This window comes from Pogoniulus pusillus, chromosome 7, assembly GCF_015220805.1.
Source record: "Pogoniulus pusillus isolate bPogPus1 chromosome 7, bPogPus1.pri, whole genome shotgun sequence".
Lineage (NCBI taxonomy): Eukaryota > Metazoa > Chordata > Aves > Piciformes > Lybiidae > Pogoniulus > Pogoniulus pusillus.
This window is the reverse complement of record NC_087270.1, coordinates 28,999,493-29,018,037: the sequence shown is the minus strand read 5'-3', so window position 1 is coordinate 29,018,037 and position 18,545 is coordinate 28,999,493. Positions and strand designations below refer to the sequence as shown.

At 39.2% G+C, this 18,545-nt stretch overlaps 1 long non-coding RNA gene across 3 annotated transcripts; it reads left to right on the top strand.

Annotated features, from left to right (window-relative positions):
* The first annotated feature begins 5,747 nt into the window (after nt 1-5,747).
* Nucleotides 5,748-7,305, top strand: LOC135177137 (uncharacterized). Of its 3 annotated transcripts, none has more exons than XR_010302940.1 (3): nt 5,749-6,097; nt 6,241-6,361; nt 6,690-7,305. It is a non-coding gene; the product is annotated as an uncharacterized LOC135177137 (long non-coding RNA). The 3 variants fall into 3 exon arrangements; XR_010302941.1 differs by having other exon boundaries at nt 5,757-5,945; XR_010302939.1 differs by having other exon boundaries at nt 5,748-6,361.
* Nucleotides 7,306-18,545: the final 11,240 nt, after the last annotated feature.

Sequence of the window (18,545 nt, the reverse complement as noted above, 5' to 3'; positions counted from 1 at the left end):
GTTTTATTCTGCATTCATATCATAGTTAATTTCTCAGAAGTAACAGAATTGAGTTTTGCACCCCTGTTACAAAATTCTGCTGCTGCAGTGGCCCCAACTACAAAATAATAGTTTGGAACCAAGCACAGAAGAATCATTGTATTTCACTAAAGTATTTCCTTTTTTTCCTATACACTTTCCTATCCTTCATGAGGCTGGAAATAAGGCTGTGTCCTATGGATGTAATTTAAAACCAAATAAAACATTTATGTTAGGAAATATGGCTTTGCACAGATCTGTTAAAAAAAAAAAACCACTTAAAAATTCAACATCCAGGATTGTGCATTTGTGTTGAGATTTTATGATCACATCCTACACCTATGTAGTGCTTTGGAACTAATACAGACTATAAAAGGTGAATAAGGGCTTATTTTCCATTCTGCTGAAGTTTATGATTGATGAGGCATCACACTTTCAATAATGGTCTCAGAAGCAGAGAGAAATACATATTGTTCTCCAATCTGACTCCTACAGCTACAGCTGTACTGCACATCCAGAGAGTGGGACCTGCCATGCTGCTCTGTATCCCTGCATCTGGAAAGACCATGAATCTGACTTAGTCATAGCCAGGAAACATGAGCATTTTGAAGTGCTATCCCTATCATTGCTGTGAAACATCTACAGAGTAATTATGTTGGGGTCTTTAAAAGTCATCTCTGGCAGGATATGTTCTGACATGTGAAAAAAACATCCTGTGCTTTAATCATTGCTTGTTACTCTAATATTAATGATATTGTGTTGCTTCCTTCTCCCTTATCAGTCTGTTCTATCCATCTTGTTCCTTTGCTCACAGATAAGACCATAAACTCTTTTGCAGAAGATGCCATGCACATTGTTTTGGAATTACAGAGCCCCAGGTCCTTCATTTGGATGATTGGTGAGTTAAGAGTATGTGAATGACGCCAACAATCAGCAGAGCTAAGCTTGACAGGCTGGATGGGTGGGCAGAGACCAATGGGATGAGATTTAACAAGGACAAGTGCAGGCTTCTACACTTTGGCCACAACAACCCCAAGCAGTGCTACAGGCTGGGGACTGAGTGGCTGGAGGGCACCCAGGCAGAAAGAGACCTGGGGGTACTGGTAGATAGTAGGCTGAATATGAGCCAGCAGTGTGCCCAGGTGGCCAAGAGAGCCAATGGCATCCTGGCCTGTAACAGGAACAGTGTGGCCAGTAGGACAAGGGAGGTTATTCTTCCCCTGTACTCAACACTCGTCAGGTCACACCTTGAGTGCTCTGTCCAGTTCTGGGCTCCTCAATTCAAGAGAGATGTTGAGATACTGGAGAGTGTCCAGAGAAGGGTGATGAAGCTGGTGAGGGGCCTGGAACACAAAGCCTCTGGAGGAGAGGCTGAGGGAGCTGGGGTTATTTAGCCTGGAGAAGAGGAGGCTCAGGGAGGACCTCATTGCAGTCTACAACTACCTGAAGGGAGGTTGTAGCCAGGTGGGGGTTGGTCCACAAGTTGTACCAGGGGGAGTATAGGCTGGATGTTAGGAGGAAGTTGTTGGCAGAGAGAGTGATTGGCATTGGAATGGGCTGCCCAGGGAGGTGGTGGAGTCGCCGTCCCTGGAGGTGTTCAAGACAAGACTGTATGAGGCACTCAGTGCCATGGTCTGGTTGACTGGATAGGGCTGGGGGATAGGTTAGAGTGGATAATCTTGGAGGTCTCTTACAACCTGGTTGATTCTATGATTCTATGAGAAAATGTTTCTGCCTTAAACTTGGAAGAATGTCTCAGCAGGAGTTTGGAAGGATTAATCACAAAAAAATGCAGTTTTAGACGATGCTGAAGCTAAATCTTAATTTAGCAAATGATTCCAACACACCTGAAAACAGACACTGTTTTCTGAAAATGTCAATATGATTCATTTTAGTGATCCCTAAATGTTTTGCTTTTTCAGGCCAGATTAGCCATAGGGTTTAGATGCCTTTGACAATGTCAGTAAAGACTGAATAAAGAAGTCTTTATATACTGTACCACACTATTAAGGAATCCTTTTAAACTGCCTCTCAGTCTGAATCAATGAGCTTTCCCATTTACCATCTTCACAATTAAATGAAAGTCAAATTTGAGATTGGGATTTTCTCAATCTTCAGTTCAAATTACTATAAAGTATTCAATGAAGCAAGGAATGGAGTGATTCTCCCTTTTCCATTGTTCCTCTTCCCACAAATCAATTAATTGAAATTTTATTTTCATTTTCAGGTCAGTGTAAACATTAAATGTATTGGTTTGTTTCAAGCATCGAGCCAAAATAAAACTATTGCTTCTATTAGTTCATTGCAGAACAGTAGCTAGAGGAGCAATATAAGACCCTTAAAATTAGAAGCATATCCTGAAAAGTCATTAATCTATAGGATATATGTATATAAATGCCCAGAGAACAGCAGTGAAATAGTGATATTACAGCTGGTAGGGCAAGTGGAATGAATGAGTTTTTAATCAATGATTTGAAGGAGCATTAATAAAAAAGACTGAGTCTCTGTTTGGATCATATGAAATTAAGCATTCTTACCACTTGCTAGACCCTTTTGCCTCACTGCCAATCAGCTCCAAGACATTCACATAGAAAGCATGAAAAAAAAATAAAAATTAAGTTGCATTCAGACTTGAAAAACACCTCTCAAGGCCATGCCAGTGATACACTTAATAGGGTTTTTTTTTTGCTGTACAACACGACAGTTGCACGTTTCAATGGAATTGCATTTACGCAGTAGGTCTCGTCTCTTCTCCAAAAGTCCTGTAAACACAATGCATTTCAGAAATGCTTGCTTCTGTAGGGTCAGTCAGAAAGATGACTCTGTCAATGAAGTAAGTGGGAAGCTGCTTTTGACCTTAATCTGAGGGGCAGTGAAATGCCTTTTCATTCTTCTTTTTAAATTGGTACATGTGAACAGTTTAGAAAGAAAAGAGAGGAGGGGGAAAACACCCAACCAAACAAAAAAAAACCTAAACAGCACATTAAGTGAAGTATGGTTTGTAAGGAATGGGGCTTGCCATTGACAGTTTAGATTTATCAACTAAGGGCAGTTGATGGAAAAAGACAAGCAAGTTTTAAATCACACTAAGGTTTTCTGGTTTTGAAGCAGAGACATTGGCCATCCAACTAAGCACAGGTACAGTACAACTGCTTGGACTTTAACCTGATTTTACTAATCAGTTAGAACCACTGAGAGAAAACAGTTTGTACACGAGACATGATAACTGCTGAACATAATGAAATTGAATACAAAACTAATTCCTGAACCTTTAGTTAGCTCAAATGCTCCTGCTAATAAAGCATATAACAAAACTTCATTTGGTTATCTCCTTAGATAACCATGCCTACAATGACACTGCTGTTCTAACTCAGCAAATGAGTGAGATCAAAGTGCCTACACAGCAGGTTTGGAGGAGAGCTTCCCCAGACATCTTTCTGTGCAAGAAAGGAGATGTTTCACAAAAATGGTGACTTAACATTTCCAGACTCAGTAAAGCCTTTATGGAAAGCCCTAGAAATTGAATAGAGCTGTTTCTCCAGATAGGAAGGCTGGGGAGTGGCTACTTACAAGGTCTTGTAATGACAGGGCAAGGGGTAATGGGTTTAAACTGGAAGAGAGGAGATTTAGACTATGTGTTATGAAGAAGTTCTTTACAGTGAGGGTGACAAAGCACTGGAATAGGTTGCCCAGGGAGGTTATGGATGCTCCCTCCCTGGAGGTGTTCAAGGCCAGGCTGGATGAGGCCTTGAGTGACTTGTTCTAGTGGAAGGCATCCCTGCTTATGGCAGGGTGTTGGAACTGGATGATCCTTGAGGTGCCGTCCAACCTAAACCATTCTATGTGATTCTATGATACATTATAAAGCATGTGTCACTAATTATATCCTTCCTACAGAATTAGAGACAGAGCTGTAAAAGTATATTTCCATTCCAATCAGAGATAAGTTCTGATTTTCTCTCTTAAAGACATTAGAATTTGACTTTTGTAGCTAAGACTGTACCTGGCATTGAGAGCAGCTGTGCTTGTCATTCTAGTTGTCAGGAATTTCTAGTTGTCATGTTGCATACCATAAAGACCAGGATACAGAATATTCTCTCAGATCCGTATCTTGAAGCTCTTCTGCCTGATATGGAAGAATTGGGGGTTCCTTGGACCAACATAAAGAGAAGTGATGCTACGTCTCAGTTTGGAATTTTTTTTCTGGGAGACACACATAGTTTCTTGTCTCTAACATAGAGATTTTGTATATAGATAGAGCAGATCCTATAAAAATTAGTTCCTCTCCTCTCCAGGTTTTGAAAGTTGGAGTTTTACAGTCTTTGATAGTCGGTGATCTCTGCAGCATGAACCATTTTTGTGGTACAAACCCCCCTGAATCTCCAGTATTAATATGCAAATGTAGGTACCTGCGTACTGAACAGTTGGATTCATGCCACTATCTCATTTTACATAAGCCACTGAACTGTTCTCTCATTTTAATGTGTTCAGTCAAAACTGATGACCTCTAGGGAAAACTCTTCAATTCCATTAGCTATTCAAGTCCCAGCGGAAGCCACTGCCCTTGAAGAAATTACTTCATCATACCTCAGTTGTGTAACTCCTGCAGCATCTGCAGATCTCACCATCAGCTGTGACAAAAACCCAGTGAGTAGCTTTAAAGGCTAGTTTCAAGACAATGACTGATATAAATAATTTTCTAAACAAAAAGTGCTTATTCTCAGTCTCCTGCTGGGGATAACTGACTTGTTCTTTCTCTGCCTTCTTGTTTTCTCCATTTCAATTAAATAAACAACCTAGTGCAAAAGGTAATTTTTGTTTTGCCACTGACTAGATTAAATTGGGTTTAATTAGAGCATTCAGTACATGCCATACACAGGGCAGACATGTCTGAGACATCTTCAGTAATTGTTCTGCATGTTAAAATTTCAGAAATTTCTAAAAGTGGGCAAATGCACTTTCCTTCGTGACAACAATTATCATTTAATAGCTTACTTCATCAAATGGCATGTGAAGGGTAAATGGTAAAATCATATATTGTAATGTGAGGGATTACTGTTTGTCAGTCACAAAAATAGACTTAAATCCCACAATTCAGTTGAAGAACTAATTCATATGGCCCTGTTTCAGAGTTTGAAAGGAAGTCATTAGAGGCATTGTAATATTACCTCAAATTTACATCCCAGCACAAATCTCAGCATGCTCTGTAAGGAACATTATCTCTACTTTAAATAGGGATAAACAGTGGCTATAACAAATTACAGAACACAGTGCAGAGCTTCTCAACCTGCTGCCAACTCAAGCCAAAAAGTATTAATTATTAGGCTGAATTGTTTGAGGAAAAACACCATACAATGCAGCTATACAGATTTCAGATGCAAACAGGCTCTGGGCAAAGGCAGTCTGAGTTTTTGTGCACCATTTTCCATAGCACTAGCAGTCTACAGTAAACTCATGCAGAACCAACTCAGGTTGATGAGTCTACACTTTGCAATCAACAGTGCTGGCCACACCAGAGGACAACCACCACCTCAAAGGAGACATAAAACTGGAACTCAAAACTTCTGATTCAAGAAATTACCACATACTTCTGAATGCTGAACAAAAATATTGTGGGTTCAGATTAAATTCTATGGGCTCTAAAAGCCAGATATCTTCCCATGACATAGATTTGAAAAGGTGATGGTGGTTAGCTCCAGCTGTCTCCAAGGACGGATGGGGGTGATTAACATGAAGAAGAGGGTAACAGGCAACAGCTGCAGAGAGAGAGACAGGAGCTCAGCGTGGAGCAGGCGTGGGAGAGGAAATGTATTTAAACTAAACTGCTGAATCTTCTGAGAGCTGTTTCTTCTTCTCTAGAAACTGCCACCACTGCTGAGCAAATTCATCAGCTGAGTGACTAATGGGAGAAACCCTGAGAGGCGGAGGTACAACTGAGCCAAAACTGCTTCCCATAAAGCCCTATTCAGTGCCTGTTTGTCTCATTTATTGCTGCATAAAATATCCTTCATGGAAAAGTGACTGACAATTATGCTTTCTCCATACATCTTTGCGCTCTCTGTTGTCTTGACAAAAATAGGTAGGCTCTGTCTTCACTTCCCTTTCTTCAAAGGCACCTCCTTTCTTTTTTCAATTACTTAGTGAAAGAAAATGTCATTCTCCTGATTTTTTCATATTACTCTTTCTAAAGAGAGCCACTTCTTATTTTTCCATGCACCATAGGAAGTGATGTCAACCTCAACTGGAGCATAAATCCACAGTCATAAGTTTCCTTTTCCCAGGAAAAGGGAAGAAGCAGGAACAGATGAGAAGCTGAAGTGTATTCTGTTGCCATAGAAATCTGGTAATGAGTGACTTTGTTTCTTGATTTTGCTCTAGAAGCAGAAAGTCACACTTTTCAGGCCTGTGAAGGGAGAATTTGGCCAGTCCATTGTGATGCAGTCACTGAAACTGGCTTTATGGTGCCTGCTATTACTCGAGGTTTTAAGTCTCTGAGGGGGGGGGTTGGTTTGTTTGAGGTTATTTTGTTGTTGTTTAGGGGATTTTGGTTGTTGTTGCTGCTGCTTGTGCCCATCTGTATTTCTACCATTATGAACTTACATTTCTGGTGGCTTTTGCCTCTGATCTCCTCATTTCAGAGTCTATCTTATCTGCATCACTTGTTTTTGTAGATTTTCTTTTGCTTTTTGATGAGAACAGAAGCTAAGGTGATGTACTAGTCAGGTCACTGCACTGACTTTTAGAAGAAATCTGGCTCTGGTCCTGAACAACAGTAAGTTACTTCATCTCCTTGAAGTCTCCTTTGCTGTTCAGCTGGGATTGTAAACTGCCCCCAATGTGGATGCATTCATTGACTATGTCTGTATCATTATCAGGAAAAAGGTTTTGATTGTACTTATTGTCTGTAGACACTACACAAAAAATAAGACACACCATCAAAAGACACTCAAGCAAGGCAGAGCTTTCCCTCTGCAGCAGCCCTTGGTTTCTTTAGAAAAGGCACATCTTTTGAACTTCAAATTAATATTATGCTTTCAGCAGGCTGTGACATGACCCACAAAACCCTTTCCCACATTTACTTTTTTGCCTTTGGCCATGTCTGCATTTCACCAGAAACCTAAGGTGACACAGAAAGTAAGATAGGTATCAAACTTAATAGCTTGTGACTGCAAGCTTCAAAATTATAAGTTATAATTATAATTTATAGTAAGCTAATTCCTCATTACAGATACCTACAAGCCATTCTGGGTGGTGTGGGGGTTTTTTAGGTGTTTAGGAATTGTTGAGGTGTGATATTTTGCAGATGCCCTGCAATAATGAGCTGTTAGTCACAATTGAATTGGCGGTTGTGCTTAAGCTGGCAACACACACAAGCTTACAGCATTTACTACTCAACAAGGCTGATTAGATGGAGCCTGACTCAATGCTTCATTTTTTTTACTTCAAGAAGAGCTTCTTTGTTTCTTTGTACAAAATAGAATATAGGTAAATTTCCTGTCACCTGGTACTACAGAGGGAGCTCGTGTGTTGGTCCCTGGTGAGTTAATTCCTCAGTACATTAACTAAAGTACTAAGTTAATGTACTTGGTCAAAGCACACAATGGTCAAAACCTTGAGCTGTTGTCTTGGGGTTTTGGGCTTTTTTCAAGCCTAAAGAAAAACTTCCAACTACATTATGACAATGCAAAAGAAGGATAAACATTTAAAATTTTAAGCATATATTAAAAATACCTCTCCTCAGTATAGTAAAATCTGTACTAAAGGGCCTAGCAAATGTATTACTTTTACAGATTTCCTGGGCTGGATGCAGTACCCATTTAAATGGGCTGTGACAAGTAATTCAGGAGTTTCAGTGTACCATATGACATATTTTATTTTTTTTTATTACTGCTGACATGCCAACAGATTTGAGAAAAACATTTTTCTCATAAGCACAGCTGCTATCAATTTGGATAATGATAGTCCATCACCATTTTTTGTGTGTACAAACAAAGGGAGTGAATGTTCATGCAAAACAGGGAGTCTGTGTAATTCCCATTCATAAACCATTTGCAAACTGTTCAGGGTCAAAATAAAATTATTATTTGAGTTGCTGGCCTGAGCAGTGCAGATGCAGAAGTAGAATGCTTTTCTGGTCTTGATAAATTTAATTTCTGTGAACTCTGTTGTTATGATATTGTATACAAATAATAAATAGACACTCTCAGAGTTCCTATCTCAGTGACAACATATTCTGCCAGCACAGCCACTCACTGTATATTTCCACTGTTCTACTTCTTGTATCACTCTATTTCTGACTTTCTCAGTCTGCCCACCTACCCAAGATCAATGACGTTCCTGCACATTGTTGCTAGTGGCTGCTGACTAAAAATGTAGCTGGGTAAGCTAATTTTCTTTCTTTCCTCCTTCATTATTCTGCAGAGAAGCTTTCAGCATAAGATTCTTCATCTATCTCCATAGCTATAGGTAGCAAATTTTAAGGTGAATAGTAAGAAAATGTGAATATTTATGACACTTCCTCATTAGCACAAAAGTTGGGCTGTATTTCCCATGGCTCAATTGAATTACTTAAGCCTTATTTTAAAAGGCAATTGTTTATTTATGCAATTGCCTTGTGGAACTTGTGGCTAGTTGAAACTCTCATAGATTATAATACTTGCAAAAAGTACTGGTTTCCTCTTCTTCCTTTTCACATGCAGAAAATCTCTTACAATTCCATTACCTGAGAATAAGGGTTTGGTCTTTCTTGCTTGATTACAAACAATTAATTCTTATCTATATTATAGACAAAATCTTAAAATCCATACAGGTTTGTATCAGAATAAATTTCTAATCTTCCAGCAACTGGATTAACTCTCCTTGACCTCCTGCCACACCTTCCAAAGGGAGACTGCAGCAGGGGGAAAATCTCTCCCTTTTCAAACTCTGGGTTTTCTAAATTTAGTTCAAAAATAATTATACTGACTACAGTTTAAAGGGGGAAAAAAACCCTGGACATTGACTTTATCTGCTATGTAACTCACACCTCTGGATTTTTTTCTTATTATTATGTTTTAAACCAAAATATTTCTACTTCATTACTTTTTTCCCTCAGTGTACCTCTTCCCACAGAAGTCACTGGTGACCTACCTGACTAACTCCTATTTTTAACCATGTTGAGCTCAGTTTGTTTGCCAAACAGACCCAGAAGAGAAGTTTCTTACGTATCCTTCCTGAATGGAAAAAGTAGTCTACAACACTTAAAATATTGCCACTTCTGCTAATAAAGCATAACTCAACCTACATCAAACCTCTAGGGATATAAATATACAGAAGTGGAAGATAACTGTTAAGTTTTGAAGCACTTTCTTGTTCAGGTGACCATGTCATGTAACTCATTAAAAATGTAATAAATTCCATTATGAAATTATTTCACTTTTTTTTTCTCATTGCTCCTATGGGAAGCCTACTTCAGAACTTCAGGTCTCTGGCAGTTAAAATCTTTCTGTTAATATCCAGATTAAATTTGTCTAGGCCCCATTAGAAGTTATTTATCTTTTAAGCAACTTTGAGCTTCAGATGTAGTTTCTTTTCTGTGTGGATGTAATCTTCGTTTTTATCGGATATAGAATAGAATAAAAGTCCATAGGGAGCTTCACCATGGTAGTTTCCAAAGTCGCTACACTTCATAGAATCAACCAGGTTGGAAGAGACCTCCAAGATCATCCAGTCCAACCTAGCACCCCGCCCTATCCAGTCAACCAGACCATGGCACTAAGTGCCTCATCCAGTCTTTTCTTGAACACTTCTCTGCAATATTAGATCTGTACAACAAATACATTTAACTTCTTGATGAATTCACCACACACTTACCAACAGTCACAAAAATGTCTGAAGGTGTCCTGGAAGGCTAATAGGCCTATTAGATGTCCTGGCTTGTCCCACCCTTCTGCTGATTGGAGAAGCAAGGGCAGGAGGAAAACAAAGGCTTGGGCCATTATGTCCCCTCCCAAAGTGATAAACAGGTACCCACAGGTGTTTAGGTACTTGCTGGTGTCTTGCCCAAATAAGGGTGCACAAGCCCTGGTTTCACCTGATGTGGTCAGTTTGGCAAATGTCACTTTGATTGCTGAATCTCTGTGGCCAAAGGAGCCATTGCACTCGGGCAAGTAATGTAAATTGAGCTAAGTTGCAAGCAGTTGTTCTGCTTCTGCCTTGCTGCCTCTGCCTCACTGCTCTTGGACAACATGTTCTGCTTTGCCCCGTGCTTCTGGCCAGCTTATCCTTGATGTTTTGAGGTTGAACTACCTGAAAATTTAAGTGCCTCAAGTTTCCCAGGAGAAGGCATTAAGTGCCTCACGATGTGGCAAGAAGTGCCACTGACATCATGCTCTCAGCATATCTGCAAGAGATCCTGCCTGCACCTCTGCAAACCTCTGTGCCAAGAGGAACCAAGGATCAGATCAGAGATTGTATGCCTGTTTCCCAGCACCCTGGGAAGGTCTAGAAGCCTCTCAATGGCTGAGCAGTTCCAACACTGCCACAAAGGAGCCAGGGACTATCTTGAAATTTCTGTTCCACCGCAGTGAGCAGAAGAGACTTTCCCTAGGGCTCCAGACTCCCTATTTGTAAGTGGAGCAAAGCCATTTGTGTGCAAACTTTCCCAATGTTCTGATTCTCCTAAATGAATGAATTGCCCAAAAGCATCCTTGTGAAGATTTTCCCAACCGAATTAGAACCCAAATATAACTAATTTGTCTATAGTTGTGGGTGGGGCTTTCTGGAAATAAAGTAACTAAATATTTTGTAATTTGTGCCTCATTAAGTACCCCAACTAAATCAGAGAATTCTTTCTGAAGGATTTTTATCCTACTCTGTGTCACACTGCCTCCTTTCTTGCCATCACTCTATTTTTAACAACCACTATTTTTTTCACAGGCATTAGTTACAGTATTATATGAGATTAATCTGAAAATCAGTCCACAAAAAAACATAAACAGCAGTTTCTCTTGACACCACCATGTTCTCCTTCAGCTCAACAAGTCTTTTTATTTGAATATCTCAGAAATTACTCTGCTCTCTGTTATTCAGCTTAACTAATAATTTCCAAGCAGTTCTTTTATCCAAACAAATTTTAACTGCCTGCAGCTTCCTTCTGCAATGGCAACAGAGAGAGGCTAGACAATTACCTCTGAATAGACATCTAATTTCTGGATGGATGACATTAAGTGAGATGAAGGCAATCCTATTGTCTGAAATTGTGTTGCCACATTCAGACAGAGTATTCAGATTGTATCCTTGTTGTCTACAAAAGTGTATGTTCTTCTTATCTATATAATAAGACCTGCTTATGAAACCGATATTGCCATGGAATGAGAAACAGCAAACTAGATTATTCAGCACCATATAAAATCCCAGCCATTGGTAGCTCAACAGAGGAAAATAGTCATGGTATTAAACCAAGTAACAACAGTTTAGAGAATTATAAAGTTTTTTACAACATTCTCATACTTTTCCCATTAATTAAATATATATATGAAAATTAGTGCTTTGTTTGAAACCATTACAAAAGCTTTTTGTGTGGTATTATGTATTTTGTTTATTGCCTGAGTAACAATCAGAATGTGCCAAAAGTATAACTAATTTGTTATTATAACTGATTATTATAACTTCTGCTAAGTCAAATAATTAAAATCTTTTGTGAGAATTTTGTCATCAAATAGATGTCTACAAGAACTGCTGTGATTTAGTGTGGAGAAAGGGCCTTCATACCTTTCAAAAGTGAACCTAGAGGATAGATTCTTCAAAGAGACATTAAGATTGCATCTAAGCAAAAATATTGGCACATTATGGACATGTAAAAGCTTTGACACTCAATCAAATTACTGTGACAAACAGGTTACTATGCACAAGAGCTATCTATATGCATGCTCTTAGCAAGTGACAAAGGAAATCTTTTTACTCAGCTTAGCCCAAAGTGCAAAAAAAACAGCAGGAACCCTTTTCTATTCAAGAGACACTGTATCATGTCTATATTACATACTTCATGTCTAATGAACCCAGCTAGATAATATAACTAAGAAATACCAGCTGTGATCCCACAGCTTAATTCTTTTTCCCTTGTATTCTTATTTCTGAAGGAATGTTTTCTTTAATGTTTGAAAGAAATAATTGAACAGTAGCTGCTGAATATGGGCCAGAAAAAAAAAAATTAAGAACTAATGATGACTTCTTAAATTCACTTTATTCAAATAAGGATACCACCTTGCTTTTAAAGACATTGAGTTCGATTGATTTACACTGACCTTAAAATTTATCTGGACTTAATGCTACAGATCGAAGCACATAATCTTTGATTATTTAAGGAGGCAAGCCTGGATTGTAAGTTCCTGCTTGAAGTTTCAAAATGCTGGTCTAAATTCAAAGGCATTATTGAATAAACGATCCTAAAGGTATTAATCCCAAAATAGGAGAATGATTTCCACTGCTATAGCTAATATTAACATAGATACTAGTGCTGCATTTTTTTAGAGATGAACAAAGAACAGTGTCCAAGCTTTAAGCACTAGAATTTGATTGTCCAGAGCATTGAACTCTCATTGCAGTTTTGTCAGCCATCACTCTTCCATGCAGTGCACAGAGGCATTGATTAGAGGCTAATGCATAAGAGAGAATTTTCTTGTAGATGGTAAGAACAAAACTGCCCCAAATTTGACACCTTTTCTTTCCAGAGTTTACCACCTGTCCCCTGAAGACTTTGCAACCTCAGATATTTCCACATGACCTCACACTACGAAGTAGGACATGCAAGACTTATCTTCCTGCTACGAAAACATCACTCTGCAGGTTTGCAACACACCCCTTAACATTATTTCAAACACTTTCAAGCAATAGTTACTTTTATGTTTTCTAGTTGTTTGGTCTCAATGGAAAAACATTTTGTTGGACTTGGAGGGGATGAATACAAGGGAGGGTTCAGAGAAAAAAATCAACACAAAAACACAAGCAGCCAGTATGTTACTCATTATTTCTTCAAGGAAATACCAGCAAGATATGACTAAAACAGAAAAAGTGTCCATCACCTTGCAAAGGACCTTGAAGTTTTGTCTTATGTACCACTTTTCACACTCAGCCTGAACTGTACACAAATGCAGAAGAACTCTCTAGCATGTTTACTGAACTTTTTTTTCAAAATAAAGCTGCTTCAACTAACGCCATCACTAAAGGTAGGGCCAAATTACACTCACAAAGCATCTGACATCTCAGAACAAAGACCTTCTAACATGATCCTAAACAGGTTTTTCACTCTCAGCTCAAGTTGCCTCATGCCAATTTCTTCAAGGATGAAATTCTTTGTGTTCTTGTAAATAGATGACAAAATTTATAACAGAGCCTGTAGGCTCTGTAGTTTTAACAAAACAGAAGCAGCTTACATGATAGATCCCCAGGCTGTATTTAAAACATTGAATAAAACAGGGCCAAGGACTCTTCTCTGCTTTTGAGGTACCTTGGCACAGATTGGCTACATCTGTTGAAGAACTTTCTCTGGGTTGCCTCTGTTCCCTTTATGGTGCCCCAGGGGCTGCATGGTGTAAATAGAGAGTAACTTTATGTGAGGGATAAGTAGAACAGCCCCTGCTTGACTTGTAGTTCTGTATGTGACACCAACAGAACTTCCTTCCATCCCCTCTAGGACCGGAGTCACTCCTTGTTTTCCTCATTTTAGAAGACTACAGCTGTTCTGGGAATATGCCATTGGATATCTCAGATGAACGCTAAAGTAAACTGGGAAATGATTGATTGGAAAAAATAATGAAAAGAGCATACAAAAAGGCTGGGGAGGGTAGTAGTAGATTTTACCTGTGTTGGTAAAGAGTGGAATAGAATCTATAAAGTGAAAGAAATAAAGCTGGGAACATATGGAGCCTAGTTTACAAAGAGTTTATAAAGATAGATTTGTGCATGCATGATACTTTCTGCGGCTCCAGGCACACCTCACTCACAGCTGTCTTGGCGCCAGGTTGCAAGACTTATTGAAGTTGATTAGACTGCACCACTCAGGATGATGCACAAGCCTAGACCTGCTCTTTTAAAATGTTGTCTTTTGGTATCAAATAGAAATCCAGATAAAACCAATTTTTATGGAAGATCTCCACAGCTCAAAACTCTCTTTTCATTAAATTGCCTCTTTTCTCTTACAATTTTTTTACAGTGGAAGACCAAGGCTGAGACTCGGATTGTGCTGCTGTGACTCTCGCAGATAGGACAATTGACCTCAGCACATGTCCTTCTGTGGTGTTTGCTCCTACAGAACTCCCAGAAGACAGTAATCTCCTGCAATCAGCATCAGTGAGGTGTTACATTTCTGTGGCACATATTTAAACAAATATGTGGTTTTTAGAGCAGAGTCCAGCAGCCTTTATTGGTTTAAAGCACATCTAGCTTCATTGTCACCACCCATTTACACTAAAATATGAGAGGTATGTCTTTCTGAAACCTTGCACAACCAGTTAGCCTTTAAAACAATATTTTCTGGTTAGTTGGAAGCTGGAACTGTATGGAGAACAAAACACAAATAAAAATCAGTAAGCTAGACCAGACTCCCTCCTTGAGTGCTATAATGTGAAACTGTTAAAGCTATGACTATGTGATTTGGAGTTCTACCCCATGCACTGAATTTATTTCCTACAGATATTTGCTCTCCTGGAAAATCTGTGTTAAATGCTTTTTGTTAGTTGTTTCATGTTGATATGTACAAGTTCATTTGAAGGTTGTACATACCACAGAGTAACAGAATCATAGAATGGTTTGAGTTGAAAGAGACCTCTAAATGTCATCTATTTGAACACTCCTGCAGTGAGCAGAGACATCTTTAACATCTGTAGGTCATTTTGACAAACATGTATCTTTAAAAATGTCTTTTAAAAGGCCATGTAGTGTTATTATGACTATTAAATATAGCGGACAAAGACTCAGTTCTGCAGGACTGACATGTACTAGGACAAACAAAAGGAACAATAGAATCACTGATTACATATTTAGCTTTAGGAAGGTCAGCAGCATAAAAGCAAAACAACTTTCATTCCAGAAAATGTACCCAGCTTTATTGGCTTTGGATCATGTAGCTATAGGGGGGGTTTGCTATTGATTTTTATCTCAGCTTTGACTAGGAGTCAGATGGGTAACCTGTTAGGCAAAGCTATAACTGCATTATATGCAGTCCCTTTCATGGTCTTTTCCCAGACATAAAGATTATTGACTGTAGATCTTGCTTTCCACTTGCCTGCACTATAGGGCTGCTGCTGACTAACACAGAGTGCTGGGATGGTAGATTGTCAGCTATTTCTTGGGACTATCCCATTTTCTATTTCTTTTATTAACCATTTCAATATTTCTTCTTTCCATCTGGCTCTAATTCTTATACCCCAGTGTGGTCTTTATGGTCTTTGCAACACCTAGGGCAATACAGCTTTTCTTTTTGGCAGCCTGGAAGAGCCATGGACTCTTTGCCTGCCTTTACTTCTGCATGTCACATTAGTATAAGCTAGTGTAATTGACTGTAGCTGGCATATGTTGCCAATGTTGTTCAGTTGGCACAGTGAAGGGACTTCCTGAAGAAAAGTGAATTTTTCCACAGTGTTTTCAAGTCTGCCCATGTAAACTTATAATTGCTGGGAACCTGTATGTTGGAGCATGGCTCTGACCAACAGGCAAGCAGATCTCACACTGTTCTAACAGATGTAGATGCATAGAGACTGCCAAATGAGTGTATTTGCATCAGTTGTGTTAACTGAAGGCATAATTTTCAGCTGAAAAGGCTACTTAGAGTTTAGATAGCTTTAGGCTTATGACTGTTTTACTGCCTTTTAGTAGATTTTAAAAAGAAAGAAAAACAAAGCAAAACAAAACAAAAAGCCCTCAGCATCTCTCTAAACTTTGAGCTAGATGATGCCTTGGAGTGAAACAGGGCATTATCATGGAAAAGTGCCTTGTCCCTTTTAAATGTGTCTTCTCTCTTTTCCTTCTTTTAATTCACTGTCTGAAACTAACCAAGACAATCTTGTGCATTCCTGCCGAGCTTCATCTGACGAGGTCAGCAGTCTTATTCTCTGCATTTTTTTCTGCACAACAGGGGTACTCACAATATAGTGCGACCCCCCGGAAAGGGTGATACTACATGGATTCTTAAAAAGAGAAGCATGTGTGCCAATTTGGCTTGAGTTCTTTGAACACATTGCTGAATCGTTAATGCAGGGGAAAAGGATGGTCATATAATCTGTCTGCATTTCACAACTGCTCCTGCTGCCACATGACACTACAGAGAGGTTGTTGTTTTTTTTTACCGAGTCAAAGAGCACATTAAAAGGGTAAATGCACTGAATTGGATTAAAAGCTGGCTTGTAAAGAGGAAATGGTTTGTGCTGGAAAGGAGCAGGCAATTCAGGATGACAAACAGTAATGACAGGGTTGCTGCAGCAAAGCTCAGTATTAGTAACACTGACAATGATGCATATTAATAATAATATTTTGCACTTCTGTAGCACTTTGTTTTTTCAAAGTACTTTACAAACATCTAATTAATCATTATCTAATTAAGAATGACTTTGAAAGGGGCTGGGGGGGGGCGTGTATGACAATATTTAAAATATGCCTTTGTTTGATAATGGCACCAAATAGGAGGAGGGCAGCAGCCACAAAGGCGCAGAGCATACACATTCAAAATGTTTTGGATAGATGAGGTTTATGGTCTGATAATTGGCTTATGCAGTTCAGCATAGAGAAGTATAAAGAAATGAGAGAAGGGAGGATCTAAACTATCCACAGAGACTATAGCCTAAAATGAAGCACAATACAAACCAAGAATAGACTTGGACGTGATAATGGATAATGCAGTAAATCCCTCTCTACAGTATTTGGCAGAAGCAGAAAAGGCCTTGGGATTTACATTGTATATATAATCAGTGTCTTTTTTCTGTTAAATAGGGCAGTAATGAGACTATGTTAGGAATATTGTGTATTTCTGGTCTCCTTTAGCTTAATTCCCTGCTAATTTACCTGTTGCACAGCTCTTTTAAAGTCATCAGAATTTGACCCCATATTGTTAGTACTGATTTTACTGCTAAAAGAAATTCAGGGCTAAATCAATATGTCATTTAATTGCAGAGCAAACATGGGCAGACAAACAAACCAGCATCTGCAGAAGCTGGTGTCAGTGCTCCATCCACCTTCTATGGCAGTGAACTGGAACTGTTCAGAAGAGGGACTAAAGGGGTTCCATCAGCAACCATCACTGCATACCAAGCAAAAGTAGAATTTTCTCCCTTCTGCAATATTATGTTGAAGGAAAAGTTTAGAAACAGACATGATCACACATGGAGCCAGCACAACACACAACTGAGCATGACAGCTGATTAGCAAGCATGTAAATTGATACTCTAAGTCACTGCAAACCAAATGACACTTAAACTTGGAAGATGAGATGGATGTCTCCCTCACTTTCACCTCCCCATACCACACCAACTGAAATTCCTGAACTGAATATTGCAGGGGCATTTGGTATTTTTCAGGAGACAGCATATCTAATGAGTATCAGCTGAATCAACTCTACTTATTATAGGAAGGACACTGCTGATAATGAAAAGGCACAGCAAAGGCCATGCAAAATGATTAAGGGTCTGAGTGCACAAGTTATGAAGGAATATTGGCTCATAGTAGAGAAAAAGAAGCTATCTTAGAACTACATATGACTCCAAAGGGATCATATACACCACAAACTGATTAGAATAGTAATTGATTTCTTTTTAGTACTAAAGTTTATGTTAAATGTTCACGGGAGAAGTAACTTTCACAAGAAGAAATGCAAGCAGTATTTCTTGATAGAGCAGGTGTTGCAAAAGAAACCCATAGAAAAAACAGCTATTAAACACTGTCAGAGACTGGGATAAATAATATGTCTCAACATCTCAGAAAAACATTGTTTTGAGCTAAGTTTCTGAGAAGTGCTAAGTGAGCATCCTGTTTGTATTCACTGTCCTGAAGATCTCCTCTTGCTTGAGCTCAGACCCCCAGGAGCTCCTCAATATGCAACAACTGGACAAGAAACCAGCCAAGGAATGCAGAGTGAGCTTGTGCGTGCTAACATGGGACCACCTGCCTGACTGCTGACTGAAAGACCACCATTCTGGACCACCACACCTGGAACTGAGCTCCTGTCACCTAACACACATAGGAGGTGAAGGCTTCCTGTTGTAACAAGCCTAGCACCTCCTGATTTATCAACAGCAGCAATCATTTTGGAGAAACCAGCCAGACAAGGGGGGCTCAACTCTGGAAACCTACTAGCACACCCAGCATGGCCAAAACAACTGGACAGTGGGCCTGGCTAAGCAAACCACTCCTGCAAAATGCTAAGTGATTCTCAGAAGATCATGTGTATTCAATAAGGCAGCCAGGGGAAAGAAGAGAAGCTCCAACCTGCATACCCAGCACTCCCCACCCACTCCCTTCAAATGGACTTTCAAGATGCCAAATGACTCTGGGGTGACCTT